At 44.9% G+C, this 23,179-nt stretch overlaps 1 protein-coding gene across 4 annotated transcripts in view; it reads right to left on the reverse strand.

Annotated features, from left to right (window-relative positions):
- Nucleotides 1-23,179, reverse strand: part of ELFN2 (extracellular leucine rich repeat and fibronectin type III domain containing 2) — a 143,049-nt gene that overhangs the window by 97,477 nt on the left and 22,393 nt on the right. The window contains exon 1 of one of the 4 annotated variants that reach the window (XM_081211105.1): nt 4,451-4,477. The exons of the other annotated variants lie outside the window; for them this stretch is intronic. The gene's annotated coding sequence lies outside the window, so the exon portion shown is untranslated. Of the gene's footprint in view, nt 1-4,450; nt 4,478-23,179 lie in introns of those variants that run through there. 4 annotated transcript variants of the gene reach the window in all.

Genomic DNA, 23,179 nt, shown 5'->3' on the forward strand with positions numbered 1-23,179 from the left:
TCTCAAGTCCACTGCCCCCACTGCCACAGATGGGACTTTTGTATCATCTCAATGTCCCCTTAGTCTCTCACATGGTTTTCAGTTGGCAAAAGTTCACAGTTCACTCCGGCTGCGGACACACCATAGCTTTAAAGACCATCACCAGCACCCCATGTGCTTCAGAGGCATGCTGTGTGGATAGCCATGTTCAGCTGCCAGGATTCAAGTGCCTGAGTAGTGGAGCACTAAAAAGGTAAGTGTTGAACAGACACATGTGAATGATACCTGTGTGTGTCTGTGTAAATGTACAGAGTGGTTGGCAAAATGCAACCCCATAACATAATAAAACAACATACACTAGAACACATTGCACATTTTTTATTAAGGGTCCATCCCTAGACATATATACTGCTAACATCTTTTTATATATACAGTGCAAAAACTAAATGTTCCCCCCCCTCTCTCTCTCTCTCTCTCACACACACACACACACACACACACACAGAGAGAGATTTCCCTTGTTATCTTCTCACATCACCATCACAAACTTCATATGAATATCCTAAGAAACATGTAGTGCTTTTTTATTTCAAAAAATGTTTAGGGGTGCTCTCATTTTCCTACTCATATTGAAATCCTGCCCCTCAATGAGGCCAAACTTAGATTCACAAAATGTTTAGGGGTATACCTACCCCTGCGTCCCCCCAGGAAAAAACACTGGAAATATGTATCACAATCCTGACATTAACCTTGCCATGTTTTCATGCAATGATAGATTTACACTGGTTACATTTCGTGCTAAAATACTAACCCCACAGATGGAAACACTTTTATAGGCATATTTGTACAAACTGATGTGCATATCACACAAGCAGACCACCTACAGAAGCAGTCATTATGATGTGCCTGTCAAGTAAGGTGCAGTGGTGAGACTGGAGAGCTCACACTAGGGAAACGCAGACACAAATATCAGCTCAGCCCGATGCAGTGGACATCACTACTATGGGCAAGTCAGTAACTCTCCATCCAACCTACCCTGCAGGCCTGTGAGTTTTAAATGCATGTGAGTTTAAAAATATTGATCTGAACTCCTCAAGAGGAAGAGAGTGATGCAAATGTAATAAATAAAATAAGCCAAAGGCATGTGCAAAAATACACACACAAAAACCCAGAAACTAAGGGGATCTCAATCACACAGCCAGTCCCTGCAGAAAGCAGGGCTGAGCTCACCACTCATCACCAGGGAGGCAGTGGGTTCAGCTCTGCTGGAATGGCAGCATGAGTTCTGCATGGCAAAGCCTTCTGCACTGTGGTTTCAAGCCCCCGACAACAAGCTATCTGTTAGGTGCTTGGAAAGTGGCACACAGAGGACTTTGACCTATCCATCATCTGTTGACACAATGACATTGAGTGCTTGATAATGGGTTGTCCCACTCACCTATCAACGTTGACCCACAGGGGTTGGGACCCATCAGCCAAAATAGGTTCCCCACATCTTAAATGGCATCATCACTGTGACAAAATTCAGTACAACACAGGTGCAAGCCAGTCAGCCACAGCCAACTAGGCCCTTATGTCTAGATACATACCAGAAAATATAGGGAAAAACCACAGACAAAAAAAAATGCACAAACACCCACAGAGGCTATTTTGTCCCATGCTGAATTATGGCTGCCTTCAAATTGTTTGGAAAGGGCTGTACTTTTCCATAGTTTATATACCCAGAGATAAAATTCTGACAACTCTTTGCATTTTCCACTCGATACGGTGCTGAACTGAATAGACAACAGGCCAGTTCTCCCCCCTGCCCATCATTTCCTGCCCCCCAGTGTGGCCACAGTAGTTCAGGATCTACATGGCCAGAGAAGAAGTATCATCCACAGGCACAAATCCTGCCCACTCTCCTCTTGTCCTCCTTGCCTTTGGCAATGGGTATGCATAATCTGCATGCAAAGAAGAGCTGGAGGTCTCAGCAGCCCAGAGTGCTGTGAAATTGGCTGATAGCAGCATCGGGGGAACAACATGACTGCAAATCCTAAACATGGCATAAACTCCAATGGCAAGCAGATAGGTGGAAGGGAGAAGAAGAGACAGGTGTTCCCAGGTCAAAGGAGGGATGGGAAGGGAGGGGGGCTGGTGGCAGAGGGCGACTGAGGGACACAGGCAAAATGAGATGGGTGCCAGAGGTAACATTAGGTACGGCTTCCTTCACAGCATATTATGGACAGTGGATCCCAGGTCACTGCAGTGGGTAAGTAGGTCATATTTGCATGTGCGTGTGTGTAAAACAGAGCAACTGAAAATGCACACACACAAACAACATCCATTTACATTTCTTGAGGGGTTTGCATGAGGGCAAAGGCACATGCTGTCTACTAAGCCTTCTTCAGTTCCTAAGATTAAGCCACTGAAACACCCTCTGCGTGGGCTACCTTTAAAAACAGTTCAGAAATTTCAACAGATCAAAACACTCTTTTGTCTGGTGCCTATTGAATGGAGTACATAATACAGTCTTCCATCAGCTTCAGCTGGTGGCCCAGCTGCACCCTGCACAGGGACAGTCCAACTTCTGTTGTGTGTGCGCGCTCTGGCAGCCTCTAGGTTAGATCACTGCAACATGTTATATGTTAGGGCTGCCTCTGAAGATGGTTCGGAAACTTCAGCTGGCGCAGAATTTGGTGGCCAAAACCATTTGAGCATATTGCACTGATCCTAGTCCAACTACACTGACTGCCAATTAGTTTCTGGGTCCAATTCAAAGTGCTCATTTTGACTTTTAAAACCTTAAATGGCCCAGGACTGCAATACCTCAAGGACCGCCTCTCCACAAATAAACCGTACTGGACTCTGAATTCATCATCTGAGGCTCTTCGCCATGTGCCTCCTGTGTGAGACGTCTGGAGGGTGGCAACATGAGAATGGCCTTTTCTGCAGTGGCTCCCCATTTGGGGAACGCTCTCCCCAGGGAGGCTTGCCTGGTGCCTTCATCATACACCTTTAGGCACCAGGCAAAAATGCTCTTCAACCAGACCTTTCGCTGATTGGCATCCAATGCCATTATTATTATTATTATTATTATTATTATTATTATTATTATTATTAGGGGGTATTGGTTTGTTCTTGTTCTTATTTTTATTATGTATTTTGTGTTTTTTATATTGGAATTTTATGTTGTGATCTACGGATGAAGGGTGGTATACAAATTTAATAAATAAATTCAATATTAACTCCACAGGCTGCCTATTTGTCTCGATTTAAAGAATTGGTTTGGACCTTTAAAACACTAAGTCAATGCTTCCCAAAGTGGTCAGTACTGCCCCTTGGGAGGGCAGTGGGATTAACTAACGGGGGGGGGTGCTAAGAGTTCTCAGCCCAGTATACCTGAAGGAGCATCTCCATCCCCATCATTAAGCCCAGAAACTGAGGTCTAGCACCAAGGGCCTTCTCGCAGTTTCGTCACTGTGGGGTTACAAGGAACCAGGCAGAGGGCCTTCTTGGTAGTGGCGCCCGCCCTGTGGAATGCCCTCCCATCAGATGTCAAGGAAATAAACAACTATCTGACTTTTAGAAGACATCAGATATCAAGGAAACAACTACCAGTATCTGATTTTTATCTGAAGGCAGCCCTGTTTAGGGAAGTTTACCCAGATGGGCAGGGTATAAAAAATAAATTGTTATTAATTATTATTACTATTATTATTACTATTATTATTACTATTATTATTACTATTATTATTAGTGGGTAGCAAGGGGACACTTGAGGTATAAATGTCTATCAGCTGGTATCACTGGATCAAGTTCATTAATTTTGTTGAATTGATGAAACTCAATAGTTTGAAATGGATTTTGAATAAATGTGCAATTACTGTTTTGAATTTTATTGTGTTATCTTCTTGCTTAGTGGGTCATGCAAACCACTGTTCTGAATAATGCTCTTTATAGGGGTGGGGGGCACTGGGGATGAGTTTTTGGAACCAAGGGGGTGGTGGTACGGAAAAAAAGTTTGGGAATCACTGCACTAAATGGCCTAGGGTCCTGGATACCTTTGGGATCATCTCTCCCCCCCCTGCCCCCCATCTAAAAATCAGATTTGGAGGCCTTGTCAGGCTCCATCGCTGGTCCTTTTGCCTCTAAACTGTAAACTTTCCTCTTCTGGCAGGCTTTTAATGTTCAAAGATTTAGAGGGCCTACTTTTGGTACAATTTTTTAGATTGCTGCCTTTTAGTTTATTTGTGGCAGTGTTTCCAGTGTGTACTTTGGCGCTTGGTACATATTTTTCTCATTTTGTACATCTTGTGCTGTGAAGCTGCTCTAAGCACCCTATGGCAGAAGAGGAGTTTGCGCTTCTTGCTTATTTACTTACTACAACAGTAATGTCAAACCATTCTTAAAACTCAAATACCCTGAGGCTGTGCATTAGAAACACAAGGATGTTTTGTACACAACAGGGTGCTATTTTTGTACTACTAACCTTATTTACAGGCTTTCAGGGGTCTAACTGGCCACACTGTGTCCAGTTGCAGGCCACTCTTCCTGGAAAGCACTAAGGAAAGAGGAAAGAAGCACTCTTGTGTATTTCCTGAAGCACCCATCTCTCCATACCTGGGAGCCCTTATTGGACTGCTGCTTCCTGATACATGCATAAAGATGTCTAAAGACCCACATCTATCGCCTGTTTGCTTTGCACTTTATAAGCTGACTTTACCAGTGTCCCCACAGCAAACACAACTGCCCCATTGTGTGTCAAGAGGTATTTGTTTCTATGCATATATAAAAAAGGACTATTTGCCATCCAAAACATATGGAACTCGGACTAGACCTACTGAAATTAATGGCCATGAGTAACTTAATGCCATTTAATTTCAATGTGTCTCCTCTGAGTAGAACTTAACTGGATAGTGCATGGGCCTTGATTTGCAGTGCCGTGTATGCCCTTTCAAAATACAAGTTTCTAGCCATCATGGGCCTGGGCATGCATTTGGAAACTAGCAGGCAACAGGCACTATCACTGGCCATTGTGAAAGCTGTGAAAACATACACAAGGATCCCATTCTCACCTATGGGAAGGAAAATCATCTCATTACATACCCAATAAGAGTGAAGAACTTTCCAGTTGCAATTTATTAACTGCTAGCACAGGCATAGGCAAACTCAGCCCTCCAGATGTTTGGGGACTACAACTCCCATCATCCCTAGCTAACAGGATCAGTGGTCAGGGATGATGGGAATTGTAGTCCCAAAACATCTGGAGGGCCGAGTTTGCCTGTGCCTGTGCTAGAAGCTCCATTCTTCAAGGGAAGGAACATATGAACCCTAGATGCCTACATTTCCCTCCCCTATAATATCAGGCTTCAATCCTATGCACCAGAGATAAGAAACCTGTGGCCTTCCAGATGTTGTTGAACTACAACTCCCATCATCCCAGAACACAGGCCATGCTGTCTGGGGCTGATGGGAGTTGGAGTCCAGCAGCATCCAGGGGGTAGTATAGATTACCTATCCCTGCTTATACATGCTTATCTGGGAGTAATGCCCATTGAACTCATTATGACTTTTGCATAGAAATGTATAAGACAGAACTGTCAGTCATGCTCTTGTCCTCAAATAACCCTAATTGTTCCCCCTCCATCCCCACACCTTTAATTATCTCACCATACAACTCTGTACCTCTAGGTTGTACCTGAATTCTCACATCAGAGTCAGGGTAATTAATGTAAACTGAACAGATTTATCCAAAATAAAGACAACAAATGTAAGTATTTATCTCAACATCTGTGCAGAATTTAATTTTAGCACAGAACTTGATATTATGCAGAAAGTGGGTTTGGATGGTGGGTCAAAACAAAAAACGAAAACAGGGCATCATGTCCTATAAAGGGAAAGGGAAAGGACACCTGGATGGTTAAGTCCAGTCAAAGGCGACCATGGGGTTGCGGTGCTCATCTCGCTTTCAGGCCAAGGGCGCCGGCACTTTGTCCACAGACAGCTTTCCGGGTCATGTGGCCAGCATGACTAAGCCACTTCTGGCACAACGGGACACTGTGAAGGAAGCCAGAGCACACGGAAACACCATTTACCTTCCCGCTGCAGCGGTACCTATTTATCTACTTGCACTGGCATGCTTTTGAACTGCTAGGTTGGCAGGAGCTGGGACAGAGCAATGGGAGCTCACCCCGTCATGGGGATTTGAGCCACCGACCTTCCGATTGGCAAGCCCAAGAGGCTCAGTGGTTTAGACCACAGTGCCACCCGCGTCCCTATCCTGTCCTACACACTAATTGTGAAGTCCGCTCACCTTCCTCAGTGGGCAGTGCTGCAGCCAGGCATCGGACCATGCAAATGATTCAGCGAATGGCAGGCCAGATTGCCTGGCTGCTGGCTATTGGCCAATGCCAGCAGCCCTGGGACAGACACTAACTGTCAACTAATTATTTGAAGTATGGATTCTAACATACCCAAACCAGCACCATCCATGCACAAGAGACAAGCATTGGCAGGCTTAGGGGACCCCAATATTTGCTAAAGTACTAAAAAAACTGGGGTGAAGGAAGGACTCCAAAAACAGCCCAATGAGAACTAAGAATGCTCAGTGGACACAGAACACTGATGTCAAAGAGTGAACCGGCACTGAATCACATCGTTCAAAGTTGGAGTTAACTCTTTACTAGCAAAAACACAACCTTCACAGACTTGGCTGAGTGTCAGGCCTCCTGAGCACTGCAGCTCATGCACAGCAGGTCTTGTCCCATTAATCAGATGCTGAGACTGAAATTCCCACCTCCCACAGCCATCTAAGTCTTCTCCTTTCCAGGGCTTTCCCCCCCAAGCAATCAGAGACTGTACCTGCTTGCAGTCTGCCACTGCCCTGCCCATTTCAGCCCTCTTCTGGTTCTGGGAGAAAGTGAGGGAGCTTGTAACAGCAGAAGGGGGAGACACTCATGACTTCACCAGCCTGACTCACCTCTGCCTCTTGGCCTCCCTCCTCCCACTTGCCTGCTCCAGCTTTTGCCTCTGATTCTGTACTTCTCTCTGGCACTGACCTTCTCAACTCACTAAGCCCTGTTACCACTTCAGCTTCTGACACCTCCTCATCCCAGTCTCCTCGCTCTTCTCCCTTTGACCATGCATTGCTGTCCCACCACCACACCCCAAGATCTGAGCTTTCTTCCCTTGGTTGTTCCCCTAGCCGGTGAACCCCACCCTTCCTCTGCCTCCAACCAGTCCATGGCAGTTGACCACCATTGAAGGGGAACAGGAACAGAGGGGAGCACCCTGAAAAGGGACGCCGATGTCTGGAACCCTGAAAAGCAGCCCTCCGTACTACAGCATTTAGTTGCAGACCCAAACTGTCCAATCCTTCAAGCATAGCCACTCGCAGCAAAATGTACTTCCCACATTCCTTACTGGAATCATCCTCCAACCTTTTCCTGCTCCCTACACATCACACACATGTTGCTTGGTTCATATGTTATCCACTGGATAACTGCAACGTAGTATATTCACAAATCTCATACCACAGGCAGAATGCCACAGTCATCTCAAGCACAAAGCTTTCTAACGCAGCAAGTTCACACATACAGTGGCTTACCGTTATGGCTGCAGCCATCAAATGTAAGGGGATCAAGTGATGTTTGTGTCTGAAGCTGCCCCCCAAACACCCTCACGTTCTTACACTCCCACCAGCCTGCACATCTACTTCTTCCCAAATCATCTTACACTTAAAAATACATCCACCACATTATAGCATGCCCATGTAAGGCTGTTCTATCAGTAAGTTTCATTCAAAAAGCAACATCGCTCACCCACTCCTACACACACTGCCATATCCATTTCATAAACTTGGAGAAAACAGCTAAAGAAATCATCAAAATTTCCAGCTGTGGCAACTTCAAAATTGACTCCCTTTCCCTTTAATTAAGCTCTCTCGACTCTCCCCAGTGCACCACATTAACTTCAAGAGGCATTTCATGGTGTAGTTTTAGATGAAAATTAGGTCTGCAAACGAATAGCCTCTTCTCAGTCCGAGACCTGGCTTCACCCACATAGCTCCCCTTCCTCACATTCGCCAGTAACATCTTTTTTGCATTACACTTGTTAAATAATTCAGGCTGGAAGGGGGAAATGAAAAGGAGAGCAGCAGAGTCCTGGAAGAGTACCCAGCCACGGCACCAACCAGAACGCGGCTGACACATGCTGCCAACTTGGGCGGCTGTCACTGAACCTTGACATCGCTGACAGCTACTCCAGTTAGAGTGTTGTCAGGAGGGCACTTTAGAAGGGCTCTGTACTTACTGTTTTCCGACAGTGCGGAATCAAAGACCTCGCTCAAGTAGAGACCACATTGAACTTTTGAGTGCAATCTGGTGCTGGAAATAGACCTAGAAGTTGTCCCCAAGACCTCTACTCCACTCCAAGCCTGACCTCTCCATTTAGAAAACGCAACCAGGGGCATCTGCGTCTGTTGTGAGCAATACATGAGGACATCCTGTACGTTACAATTGCCTGTGTGCAATTTTGAACACAAAAAAACATAAGTACAGCCTACTGGATCAGGCCAACGGCCCATCGAGTCCAGCATCCTGTTCTCATACTGGCCAACCAGATGCTTGTAGGAAACTTGCAAGATGAGAGCACCTCTTCCAGTTGTTTCCAGCAACAGGTATTCAAAAGTATCACTGCCTCCAACTGGTTGCCATGGCTAGCCCTTTCCTCCACAAATTTTTCTAATGCCCTTTTAAAGCCATCTAGGTTATGGCCATCACTGCCTCCTGAAGGAGTTCTTTAGAACACATTTGGGTATGTGTCGGTTACACGTTGTGTATATTATATATGCCAGAGGTGGGGAACATCAAAACAGCCCACCAGACTTCTCTAAGTGGGACAATGGCCAGACCACACCCCTTTCAGGCCCTGCTTCACACCCAGAATGTTCTTCCCTGGCTGGGGTGCGCCCTTGAATTCTGATAATACCTTTTGCTCACCTGGATGGATGATATAGAACAGTGTGTCCTAAACTTGGGTCTCCAGCTGTTTTTGAACTACAACTCCCATCATCCCTAACTAGGAGCACCAGTGGAGATCCAAGTTTGGGAAACACTAGTATAGAGGGAGGTGTGGGAACTAACCTACTATACCAGTTCTTGCATGTGGCCCTTGGGGAGTTGCTCAGAAAAAAGTTTCCCCACTCTGCTAAATTCACATCCAAATATGGCATTATACATAGGCAATGCTGGTGCTAAATCTGTAGGCTTTGGGCATCAGAAGAGGGGAGCTGATATAATGCTGATGAACAACCTCCATGGGTTGCATCTGCATTCACCTTTTAGGATGAGCAGGGACTCTGAGAAAAATGATGCTCTAAGTATACAAATTTTAGTTCAAGATTCTGAAAAGGTAAAATGATATTGTTTCCAGAGTTGTCTGGCCAAGCTGCAAAAAACTGAACCCAGAAAATACTCTTCCATCAAAGAGATATCATAAATCTCCCTCCCCCCCCCAAAAAAAAAGATACATTACCTGCCCCTCTCTCTCTTTTTCAGAATCCTCAGTCAGGTCACTAATTTGGCCAAAGCTAAAACCCAAGCAATTTACAGCCTTTGACTAAAGGTCAAAAGAGCCACAAATGCCACGGCACCCAATTCGAAAAAGAATTTCCTGAACCACAAGGATTTGAACAGCATACAAATTAATCCTTGAGTATGAACTTCCACTAAGGTCTTCCAAGATTCCACTCAAATCCCATAATCCTGAGTCCACTACCCTGATCCTCCATGGGTTTATCTTGAATTCAGTCCCAAAACTTTGCTAGGCTGTTCCGACAATACATCTTCCTCCAGCTCTTGCAAGAACTTCCTGGCCTGTGGTTGGCCCTGGAACCCAGTTACACATGGCACCTTATGTAGAATTTCCTTAAGCCTTGATAGCCAATCCAACTTCGTTGCTAGTCCATTGATTTTGAGGCACCCGTGTGATGTCAGATGAGCCTGAAGTATCCTTTAGAGCAGCCTTTCTCAACCTGTGGGTCCTCAGATGTTGTTGGACTACAACTCCCATCACCCCTAACTAGCAAGGCCAGAGCTCAGGGATGATGGGAGTTGTAGTCCAACAACATCTGGGGACCCACAGGTTGAGAACCACTGCTTTAGAGGCATGAGCTGCAGGTTTCGAGACTCTCTTTACTGGCAGCAGCTCTGCAAGGTCCCAAGCAATTCATCTTTCCCATCACCTGCTACCTGGTCCATTTAACTGGAGATTGAAGCAGGGACCTTCTGCATGCAAATCAGATGCCCTGCCACTGGGCCACCATCCTTCCCAAGTTGTACTCTCATTTCACAACGGTCAGTGTTGGTAGGACCCAACAGGCCTGATTTGTGTCCACAGGTAACAAACTCTGGGTCCTAGATATGCCCCATAATTCTTTGCAGTATGAAAGCATGTAGGGCTTCTTTTAAGGTGAGTTGACATGGAAGAGGTTTATCTTGAAAATCAGGAGCCTAAGAGATGGCTGCAATCCAATACTATAAATGACTCTGGAAGTGGCAGCAGCCAGGAAAACAGATTTGGCATTACAAAGGACTCTTGTAATGGCTCTCATTTCAACAGGGAAATCCCAGAGAAGATTAAACAATACCTGCCTTTCATAACTTGGAAGGAAATAATATACAGGTGTTTATAGATGTGTCACCGATGCAAATAAACAAGTGAAAAGATATGAAAAGTAGCTTGATTACATAATATGTTAATTACATGCTAGCTGCAACATGCTTAGGGTGGCATCAAACTCACAAAGCATTTTGTTTGAGATAAAGTTTCCTCCGCCCTCCCCGAAAACACACACAAGTCAGAAGGAACAAGCCGCAAAACAGAATACAAACACCCCTCCATTTTCCTGTACAAACACTGAAAAGTGCTATTGTTCCTTGCAAGCGCAAAATATTTATTTAATATTTGTTCAGAAAGCAAGAGGCTGTGTTGGCTTTCCGATTAGAAAGGGTTTTAATTTTTTAGTGTTTGTGGAATGCTTGCTGCAACTATTTGCTTTCTCCCGAGAAGCCTATAAATCTCCTCCAGGGAAGATGCACTGGGGCACATTCCAGAGCATACACAGGCCCTTTGAACCTTGCGGTCCCACAGTGACCCGAGAATGTGACCTGGAACACGTCCAACACTCTCCTACGACTGCATGCTGCAAGGAAGGATCAGCGCTGGTGGGTGAGCCGATTTCATTCTAAGGAAGCTTGGGAACAATTGCAGATCTCATTAAAAGGGGGTGCTGGATACGTTTCTGAAGAACCTTAGTGCTCTGCAGAGTTAGGGTGACCATGTGGCTGCTTTAAAGAGGAAAGTCCTCTATTTGAAGCAGTCCTCTGTTTGAAGGGCTGTCTGGTCCAAGCCTGGCTTAAAAGAAGTGAAACCATAAGAAGGGAGAGTGGCAGGGACCTTGAAGCTGCCCATCAACCATTAGCACCTGGGCAGCAGACTGAGCAGACACACATCTCTCCTGGTCTTCCCGTTATTATGAGACACACTGCATTTCTATTTAATCATTTCTAAATTTGCACCTACTGTATACATATAAATTAGCACATGCAGATTATGTTGGCATATCCGTGCCCTCTTTTTTGTGTGAAGCACTTTCTCTTTGTTGGTGGCACATAAGTAGCCATCCTATCTGAAAACTATTGTTGGGAACTATTGTTCTATCAGTTTCTGCTTTAGCTGCAGATATCTAGTCTTTAGACCTTCAAGGTTATCCACCTTTTCCGTCTCTGATTATAGGGCTGCCAACCAGCCTCAGCCACTTTGCCTTTTAACATCTGCTTGTGAGGCAGATATTAAGCTGGTGATAACATTTATCTCCAAGCTGTGAAAACATCACCTGCCGACTGCAGCATATCAAGCTGCTGCACAGCAGCAGGCTTGCCTGTACTTTTCTGGTCATTTGGCAACTGCAACTGCCCTTTCCAAATCCTTCATGCCGCTTCTGCACCCATTAATTTGCGGCATGGTTGCCATTTATCCCAACTGTCCCTTGAAGTCTCATTCATCCTAGAGTTAAACCCAACAGAAATCCAGAGTGGAGTCCCTAAGATGGTTGGGTGGTACTTTTTTGCCTCCTTCCAGCAACTCCTGCAGCCAAGCTGGTGCCAAATGTATTGCTCTGTTTTCCTTTGGACCACATCAGTGAGCCCAAGAGGAAGATCCTATCATCTGGGCAGCCCAGAACCTCCAGACACACTGCCCAGGTTTGTGTCCCAAGGAGATCATTTTGGTGCTTCTAACACAGTGGATTGACTTTACCCCTGGAGGTGCACTCCATTGTCTCTCAAGACAGACATGCCAACAACAATAACAGCTCTTGTGTTTATATAAAAAGGTAAAGGTAAAGGACCCCTGAACAGTTAAGTCCAGTCAATAGTGACTATGGGGTTGTGGTGCTCATCTCGCTTTCAGGCCGAGGGAGCCAGCGTTTGTCCACAGACAGCTTTCTGGGTCATGTGGCCAGAATGACTAAACCGCTTCTGGTGCAACGGAACACTGTGACGGAAACCAGAGCGCATGGAAACACCGTTTACCTTCCCGCCACAGTGGTACCTATTTATCTTGCACTGGCATGCTTTCAAACTGCTAGGGTGGCAGGAGCTGGGACAGAGCAATGGGAGCTCACTCCATTGCAGGGATTCGGACCGCCGGCCTGCTACTCGGCAAGTCCAAGAGGCTCAGTGGTTTAGACCACAGTGCCACCCATGTCCCTTTTTTGTGTTTATATAGCAGCCTGGCGCGCACACAAATCAATTAAGCAGAGTTTTTCACAACACTTTTGCATTCCTGCTAAGAAAAGTTCCACCTGTTGAATTTATCCACACCACACTGCTGGTAAAAAGGACAGGAGCAATAATTGCCAGAACAGCTGGCCCCCCTGTTTAGTTCCACTCTCACTCCCGTGGCCTTTCTTACCCATTCCCCCCTTGCCTACATTTGCACTTTCTGCCACAATGCTGAGTCCATCTTCTCCAGCTTCCACCTGCTTAGTATGTTTATTGAACCTTCCAGACTAACCACAAGCTAGTTTGGACAAATTCATGGAGGCTGCAAGCCACAATAGCTATGTTCTACCTCCATTGCCAAAGTCAGTTTGTTTCTGAATTGCTGGGAATTGCAAGTGGGGAGAATGCTGTTGCATTCATGTCCTGCTTGCAGGCTTCCCATAGGCATCTGGTTGGCTTCTGTGAGAAGCATATGCTGGACTTGATGGACCGATGACCTGATCCAGCAGAACTAATGTTCTGATAATCATTGGTTCCAGAAAAATTTATTCCATCAGTACCCAATCATTTTGTGGACATAGGACAACATGTAAGTCATAGACACAAAATGACTCACAAGTAAAGTCCAGCCTCATGATGACCACTACTTCATCTTCAATAATAATTCTTCAAAGTCTATGGTAACCACAGAGTTCCTTGAAGAATAGGTAGTGGTGCATTGTTTCTGACAGTTGTCCCCCCACAAACAAAGAGAACTAATAGCAAAGTGACTAAGAGCATGCGGTGCTCAGTGTCTTCCTTTGTTATGAGAAGCAGTTTGAACCAAGCACTGCATTTTATCTTCTCCGTGAACGTACTAAAACATGCAATTCCTAATGGCACAATATGCAAAAGTTTATATGCTCCACTTGTTTCCGTGTACCAGGGGCAGCCCATGTTTGCTTGCCCTGGCAAAACACAGGCTTAGTCTCTACCTTTGGTGGAAATTCTGGGAAGGCATTTCAGAACTTTTTTTTAATAAAAACGTACCAGCTTTCCTTTCAATCCAAAATTGCTTATGGCAAATGCCGCTGAATGTGTTTGATAGCAACTATTATTTAACTACATCCATTATCTAAGTACTGTGAAATTAAAACACTCTACTAAATATTCTTAACTTTGTTAAAACGTAAGCCTCTGGAGGGCCAAAAAGCAGAGTATAAATTTGAAAATAAATTCAAGCAGCTATTGTGCTCTATTTTTCTTACACATCTATTCCAGATCCCAGTGCAGAACAGGCTACTGTGAAGAATGGGAGTAGCCAGGATTCTTGTTGCAGGGGGCAGAACCTCGCTTTGCTATGTATTTTTTTATTGGGGGACAGCTGCCCCTCCCTGCCCCCCCCCCCGGCTATGCCCATGCTGTGAAGTTAAAATAGAGGCAGATAAGAGCTTTCAGTGATATGTCAGTGTGGAGAGGGGTACACAGGCCCTTTATGAGAAAGGAGGGAAGTATAGAAGATGTAGAGGCTGGGGTCGTTGTTGTCGTCATTTCCCCGCCCCCGCCCCCGCTTGTTTAAGATGGGAAGGATGCTTTCGCTTTCTACATGAGCAATGCAAGTGCTGGATTAGAAGCTAGTATCTGTAAGAGAAATTCTTGCAGCAGTGGGAGGAACAGTAGAAGGAAGCAGCAAATGGCCTCTGCAAAGAAGCATATTCAAATAAAGTTTTTCTGTTGAGAAAGAAACCTCAAATACATGGGACATAAGTGAATTACATGGATTATAAACCTCCTTCAACATCTTCACAGTCCAGAGAGGAAATAGAACAGAGCAGGGATTTGGGACTCAGTGGTCCTCCAGAGATTGTTGGGACTCCAACTCCCATCAACTCCAGTTTCCTTTCACTCTCAGCTCCTTGTTCCTCATGAGGCTTGGTTTCCAGACCCTTGATCATCCTGGCGACTCTCCTCTGCTCACATTCCAGCTTGTCATTATCCTCCTCAAATATCAAGCAACCCCTTCTCGTAGGACTTTTGCACACTAGTAGAAAGAACACAAAGCATGCATTACTTTCTCCAGATTTACTCACTGTTGCTCTGCAACTAGCTAGGAGGATAACCTTTTGGCTGGAGCACATCAGATCCTGGCTAGCTGGGAACCCAGTTCATCTTGAGCAAGAGTCCAGCTATTAAACAAGTATTGATCTCGATTTTCCTTTCATACTGTGTTTTAGAAAAGACCGCTGTTTGGAGGTCGTGTGCCTTTATACCTCTAGCTTGATGGGAAATGCCTCATTGTTTACCAGTGAGACTGCTAATACTCTGCAGGAAAGAGAAGATGCAACATTGCCATTGGAGACCCTTCCCCTAATATTCTACCTCTAGCTTGATCTACGTATACCATATTTTTCGCTCTATAAGACGCACTTTTTCCCCTTCAAAAATTAAGGGGAAATGTGTGTGCGTGTTATGGAGCAAATGCAGGCTCCTTGGCTTCAGCGGTAGCAACGCGAAGCCGCCAAAGCACAGAGGGAGAGCTCCCCCTGTGCTCCGGAGGCTTTGCGTTGCTTTCGCTGAAGCCACCTGAAGCCCCCAGAGCACAGCGGGAACTCCCGCAAGCCTTCGGAGTGAAGCGGATAGCCACCTGAAGCCTGGAGAGTGAGAGGGGTCAGTGCACACCGATCCCTCTTGCTCTCCAGGCTTCGCTTCGCTGGAGAGGCGCTGCACAGTTTTCCCTCTCTGCGCAGCGCCCCTTCAGCAAAGCAGGAGGAGAAATGGAAGGGGCTCCGTTTCTCCTGCCACTTCACTGAAGGGGCACTGAGCAGAGAGGGGGATAATTTTTTTCCCCTGTTCTCCCACTCCTATGGTCCGGAGCATCCTATAGAGCGAAAAATAAGATAATCCTACTACTGTGATTGCTATGGGGAATATGATTGGGGTGGGTGTCTTTCTTTATGAAGAGCCACTGCTCTGAAGAACTGTCCAGACTGAGCTTAACTATACTGGTTTAATCTGGACGTTACCAGGGTTGACTGAAATCTAACCATGTTACCATGCTTCAAGGAAGTGATGAACTGCATGAAAACACACCTGTGCCTAATGGGCTCCCTGCGAAAGCCATACTAAGAGACCATTTGCAAACCAGTTCATGGCAGGGGCCTTATTGCCCTGTTTGTTTGTTCGTAATTATTATTTTTAGCTCACCCGCAGTGTTGCTCAATGGCCAATGTTAAATTTGGATGCATTTAATTAACCTATACAAATGGACGGTGGCCTTAACTGGCGCTGCCCTTGGAGAAGGGCAACTGCAGCAGAAGGACAAATCCTCTGGACGTACATCAATGCCGTCCCCCCTCCTCACACAACAGAGGGGTGACTCTTAGAAGTCGGAGGAGAGGGAGAGTTGAGCAGCCTGTGATCTCGCCAACTTGAGCACTGACGCAATACCAAGTTCTTTTTTTCTTTCTTCTTTCCTTAAAGAGTTTAAAGCCACTGCTTAAAGTGGCAGAACAGATTGCACGAGAGGCTCAAAATAAGGCTCCTTCTGCAGACATACAGATGTCGGCAGGTTTAGGAATCATCCTCTGACCTCAAACTCTTAATTGGATTCTACAGACTTCATTTCATCATGATTTCTTCAGTTATTTTGGGAACTTTTGTTCACCGAGAACATTGCAAGGCGTACAATGTTGGTTCTTGCCCCCTTCTTCCACAATTTGTACCCGGATGCCATTCCAGGGGACCTGAAATGCTGCCTCCTCCTCCTTCTGTTACCAGATCAACGTTCAAAACAAGGATGGGGAATCTGTGGTCTTCCAGGTGTTCCTGAGTAAAAAGTCCCATCGCCCCAGCCAACCATGGTCTGTGGTCAGACATGAAGGGAGAAACATCTGGAGGGCAACAGGTTCCTCTCAGTTCAAAGGGCAGCACATACTCTTGAGCTATGGGGTCTAAAATCAGGACTGCCCCTTGTTTTATTTTTCTGAAGCTGTGACATTCTGGAGTCAAATTATGAGACTCTACATAGGTTCACAGGACAGGCAGGACACTGCAGTAGAGAGGAGGTATAAAACACATATACTATCCAACCAGCCAACTTACGTATTACAAAGTGTGAAAGGAAGGAAGACCTTGGCCTACTTTACCATTTGGCCCTTGCTCAAAATCAAAGGTAGCCAACATGCTGCTCTCTGGATATTTTGAAGCATGGCCTTTGCTGAGGGAGTTTTAGTTCACATCATTTAGCTGCCCCTTCTCAAGATGAACAGGATTCCCAGTATCAGACTTGTTCTAGCCAGAGTATTACTTACTGGCTAGTTGCAAAGTTAGCAGGGAGGAATATGTGTTCAGTATTTTTGGTATTAGCATGTACTATAGGAGTGTGTGCTGGAAACAACATTTGTTAGTGTCTATGCATGTACATCAAATGTATGTACATTGTTGTATATAGGAATTAGGATTGTGTTCTCTCCTTCCTCTTCTCATACACTCAATTAGTTACTTCCCCTTTCATGCAGATTATACATTTGCTATTTTATCTGAACCATCAAACTATAGTTTGTGCTTCACCCTCAAAGTAGGATTGTGAACGACTTTCAGTCTTGGTTTGGAAAGCAGATACTGTATAACCATAGTTGGATGGTTCTGATGCAATACTAAACTATGGTTTGTTCTAAAGCCAAAGTAACTAATTGAAATGTAGTATGTTAGAAGAAAAGGGGGGGTGGAATGCAAGCCCAAGGCTTGTTCTGACATAGCATCAAACCCTAATTTAGCACCATTCTTTAAAATAAACAACATCCCTAGGCGACCCAACCCTTTCTGGGCTTTCCCCAGAAACAATTTCAAGAGAAGAACTCAAATTTCTGCTTAAGATTCCTTTCAGAATGTCTCTGTTTGATGGAAACAAAGGCCCTACACACATTTCATCCATTTGACATGCTGACCACAGAAAAAAAGCAACTTTTTTGGTTAATATTTAAACACACAGCTGAATCAATTCTCTCACCATTACCCTGCCCCCACCCCAAAGGATGACTTCCAGCAACACCAGCTTTGCTTTTTTTAACTCTTCAAGCAACACCACAAAAGAGCTTGTGATTAAAAGTGGCCATACAAGGATAAACCCCTTTAAAAGGACAGGACAGGTTGACCCATTTGGCTCCCATTTGACACTGGACTTCTACCTTAGCATCTATATCTGTATGCAAGAAGCTGCCTTCATATGGAGCCAAAGCCCAGGAGTTTCAGCTCTGATCAACGCATCTCTTCAAGGGCTCAAAATTGTCCAGCTGTGATCTGCTGCGCTTTAACATGCTACAACCGTAGCAGGAAGTCCCCAAGTCTGATCCTCCCAAAAAATAAACTATACCATATTTCCATTCAGTGTCAGATTTCATGGTGATGATGATTAATTCATTCAAGATCAGAATCAATTTTGTAGAGTTTTTATCATGGTGTGGGGCTTTTTGTAGTTTATTGTTAGTTTGAGTTGGCTGTTCCTTTTGTTCTGTTTTGATGGCTGCTGGAACTGCTCCAAACTGCTTTTTATCTCCTGTTTATTATTAAACGTGTTTACACCATTTTTATTGGCTGCTGGTGGTTCTTTTATGGATACTATATTTTCTGGTTTTATTATTTTAACTATTTTGGGGAAAGCAACCCTGAATACCAGTTGTGGTCAAAAGGGGCGGGGGAGATAAATATTTGAAATATAACTATAATATTTTGGCCTATGGGACCAGAAGCAGTAAAGGTGATAACAACATTATTTTTATTATATAGAGTCTGGCCAAGTCCTGGAAAATGTGTCCAGCACTGGTAGGACTGGATACACTGCAAAAATGCAGAAAAACCACGTCCGTCTGGGGGACAGGATTTTGGCAACAAGGCTGCGTCCATCCAAATTGACTATCATTACATCCCACTTTTCGCCAGAAGCCCTCAGTATTTTGAAACATTAATCCTGGACCACAGCTCAGCCCCTGCCATTCACACACTTCAGCCGTCATATAGCCCTTCCGGTCAGAGTTTCCAAGCACAATTCTGCCTCTGCATTTCAAAGTGCCTGGCTGGCTATTCCAGGCCTCCTCCTCTTAAAACAGGAGCGAGTCCCTGATTGCCATTCAAGATGGATTCTCATTACTCCAAAGTGTCCCTCTAGGAGACACATTAAATAGTCCACGAGGTTAACTTAATCCAGCTGATTCTGTGTGGTCTCTGCCCGAATTCCCGATTAAATTAACATCCTTGAATCTTAATTAGCATGTGAGGCAGAGGTTGCCTTAATAACGGAGATAATAATGCACAATGTTAAAAATAATCAAGCTGCGCCCTTCCCCCCTTCACACATGCAAATCCCCTTCAGTGAGAGAGAAGATGCAAAGGGCAGCACCGACTGAGATGCAACTGGGTTGCTTCGGGCAAAGAGAGCACAAGCAACTATGTGGCTAAATGACTAAATTACATGGGCAAGTGCTGTCGTCTCCATGCCTGTTAGCTGACATTTCTCAGAAGATGATTCCCCCCCCCAAAAAAAAAAAACTCCCCAGATTTTCCCCACCCAGCAAAAGGGGGTGCTTTGCATAACTTCCTCCAAATATTCTCTGCCTCTTTTTATGTAGCTACCACCATTTTTCTCCCAGTGCCTGGGCACTATGCAAGATTCAAAATGGTGGCCAAGCTACCAATAGATGGCATAGACCATTTAAAGCGCTATTATACCACTTTAGCAGTCATGGCCAATACCCAGAATGGCTTAACAATTTCTCTCTCTTCCAATGGAATTCTGGGAATTGCACCTCTGTAAAGAAAGGGTATAGGGTGTCTCAACACCCTTAACAAACTACAGTACCCAGCATTCTCTGGGGGAAGCCATAACACAATGCAGCTGTTTGGTAGGGGGAGGTAATCAATCATTCACTGTTTGCAGACTGAAAGCAACAGTAGCAGCAGCAAATCCTGAGCATATTTGAGCCAAATCAGCAAACACCAGCAATTTTTACTCCTGTTTCTGTTGGAATTCACCAGCATCCCTAACCCCTCAGTCCTTCTCCTTGGCCCTCAACCCGTTCAGATAAAGATACAGGATGGAGGGTGTGAGGACTATACACGCTGTTGCTGTTTTCGCTATAGGCAAAGAAGAAGGTTATAAGATGGAAGGCTGCTCAACTCACTCCCTGTTTTCTTACGGCTTGGCTGGCCCCTGGAATAACAAAAAACGAACTTGACAAGTGGAGCTGTCAGCATTTGCTCTGATTTAGTTAACCACAGGGAGATTGCAACAGCTTCCCATCCCTCTCTGACACAGACTCAAAAAGTTTTGAGGGTTTCTGCATGCGAAGCACAGCGGTAGATGCCTGCAACCAAAGTACTGGTTGGCTAGTTCATATCAATGTGTGAAATTCAGCGTGTGCGCACACACAAACAAACTCTCCTACACATAGGCCACTGCTTCTTGGCCTTCATCGCTCCCTTAGGGTTGCTAGCACACAATGCTGCAGTGACAGTAGAAACTACAGCCTAGCAACCCCTATTTTTATTTATTTGTTTCAATTACATCGCCAATTCAGACTCTTGTGGCCTCTCGGCTCCCTCCTGCCCTTTATTTATTTAAATTGTTTATTAGCTGCTCTTCAGTCTAAGCTTTCAGAGTGGCTCACAAAACGCAACGGAACAAAGAACAACGTACAAATCACAGCAGAGGAGAATGAAATTATCCTCATAAAACATCAAACACCAACATCCAGCCCGGTGCCTTCCAAATATTTTGGGCTACAACTCCCATCAGTCCCTACTAGCACAGAAATCTGATCCAGAGAAGAATTCTTGGGCTTTTAATTCTCACCCCGCCTTTGCGGCATGTTTTCCTGAGCCACCACAGCTTGTTTCCAGTCATCTCTACTTATTAGCCCCTTTTTGCCTCAGTTCCCTGTCACCTCAAGTCTCATTCGCAATTTATTTTTCCCTCCAGCTGCTCCTTTTCAGTCCTTTGCCTAGTCTGCACCTCCTCCCCACTCCCCCCGGGTTCTGAAAGCCTTAGTTTTCCTACAGGCCAGGATCTCTTCCCAGTTCTCAGACTACTTAACCCTGAACATATGGACAACTAGTCCATCCCTCACAGGAACTAGACTGCAAGCTGTTTTGTTCCCCAAGCAGTTAAACATTCCCTGAGCCATCACAGCAGTTCAGCCAATCAGTGTTAAAGGCTTCCTTCACCATCACAAAGTGAAATATCCAAACACCTTTGAGCATTTCAAATCCATGACTGATAATCAAGGGCATCTCCCAGAGGAATGTGAAATCTGGAACAAATACTCTGAAATGTTTTTGGTGATGTTCTATTTCTTCCTTCCCGTCTTATAAACAGTAGCTTCTCCCAGGTCTTTGAACTTAACACTAGCAGTAAGCAAGGAATGATATATAACTATGTGTAACTTGTTAAAATGATGCAATACAGCAATACATTTGGCATCAGCGTGGTTGCAAGAGTTGCCAGACGAAGGAGTACAAGGCGTCATCCAACTGTTTTAGGAGCTCCACTCCAGATTTGTGTAGAGTTTGCTCCTGAGCCTTTTCTTCTCCCAAAAATATCCCAGAAGGCAACAGAGGTTTAGGATCAGAGTTCTCCTCCTCCTAGATGGGCTACCTTCCCAGGTTGAGAAGCCCCATCTATCCCTCACTTCCCTCTGCAGCACGTGCAGGAACCACCTTCTTGTCCATTAGACCCGCTATTGGTCTCGTCCATTCAATCTGCCAAAGCCCGTCTTTGCATGCAGGGGAAGTCCCTAATTCACTGAGGGTTTGAGACTCATTGGCTGTCCTCACTGCCAGAGCCAGGCAGGGTGTGATGGGGATCTCTGCGGGGGGCACACAGTTCCCGCACCATCCCCCAGGTTGTGTGCCTGGGGCAATAGTCCCTTGCCACCCCCCACGCTACGCCACTGCTTACCTATGTCCCCCAATATTTTATTCAAGTTGGCACCCCTCTATAACACAGCAGGTATGGGGCAGGGGTGGAAAAACACACCAATTGGAAGAAATTTAAAGACTATTTGAATAAATATTGTAATATTAAAAATTAGAAGTTACCTGAAAGTACTAAACAGGCCTAGGATTAAATTAGGAGTTAGTTAGTTAAATAAATGAGATTTAGAACGTTAAGAAAAGTTAATAAATTAGCTTATAACTGGAATATTGTGTTTTAATAATGGTAGTGGAAATCTGTTACATTCAGATACAAGGAAACTCAGATGGAAGGGACCAGAGGAAGTCAAATAATATGTTTATGAGGTTGGAAGTTTAACTAATTATTTTATTTGTGTTATTTACGTGTTTGTTGTTATATTTGTTGATTTTACTTGTTTTACTTGTTTTATTTTTTCATCATTTTTCTCTGTCTTATTTGTTTTACAGTATGTGTTATATTTGTATGAAACTCAATAAAAAAATTATGGGGGGGGGGACACACCAGCCACTTCATCAGATGCCTCATCCACAAACACTTACGCCATAATAAGGTGCCACAGGTCTCTGCTCTATTGGCAGAGAGTCACGCGGTCATGTGCAATACCTGCACATTTTGTGCCTGTCTCGGGAACAGTGATCTCAGCGTTTTGCTTTTGTGTGCATCGCAGCTTTGCAGCTAATAAAAAAAGGAAAGGCACCAAACCAAAAAAAAAGAAGACACTACCAACAAGTCATGGAATATCTGTGCAGCATATGGAAAGGAAAGTGTGCCTCTGGCACCTCTGGAGTGTCGCCTCACACCTCGGCATGTGCCAGCAGAGCTTTGCTGCTCTCAGGAACACACGAGAATGCTTGCTTAAGTTGCCAAGGCACACCGGGCCAGAGCAATGGGTTCTGGGAGCTGCAGCTTGGTTCCTCTCTGGCAGGTGAGGCACAATAGCAGATCCAACAGACTCCACTCCAGCTACATGCGACATTCATTCTGTCTCCAAACGGGATCATCCTTTTCTCCTCGCCCCTAAATGCCTAAGGCTGTTCAGCGAGCGGCAGAAAGATCAGCAACCTCATCTGGAGCTCTTTAATGTAGGCACAAAGAAACACTTTGCTTCAAAGAGCTTAGATCAAGATCCACACTGCACCAGTTTTGCTTTACAACAGCTAATGAGAAGCCTGCACACCTCCCCCCAAAAAGCATCATAGATGCTTGACCTGCAAGATAAAGGAACAGTTGCTGATACTACTGTGGACTCTTTGCTGTTTGGTGCTTTCCAGCACAAGCTGCATTTCTCCTGGCAATAATAATATAAAAGGACAATTCCTTATGCTGCTTCCTTATGCTGAAGGAATAAGGAACATTGCAGTGGACGGCCTGGGCCAGAGGTTATTATTGCAGATTAAGAGATGTGCTGCTTTATTTATCCAAAAATTCTGAAGGGAAATGGAATCCAAAAGGGAAACTGACTCATTTTATTTATTTTGCTTTTTGG

The sequence above is a fragment of the Podarcis bocagei genome, assembly GCF_964188305.1.
Source record: "Podarcis bocagei genome assembly, chromosome: 10".
NCBI lineage: Eukaryota > Metazoa > Chordata > Lepidosauria > Squamata > Lacertidae > Podarcis > Podarcis bocagei.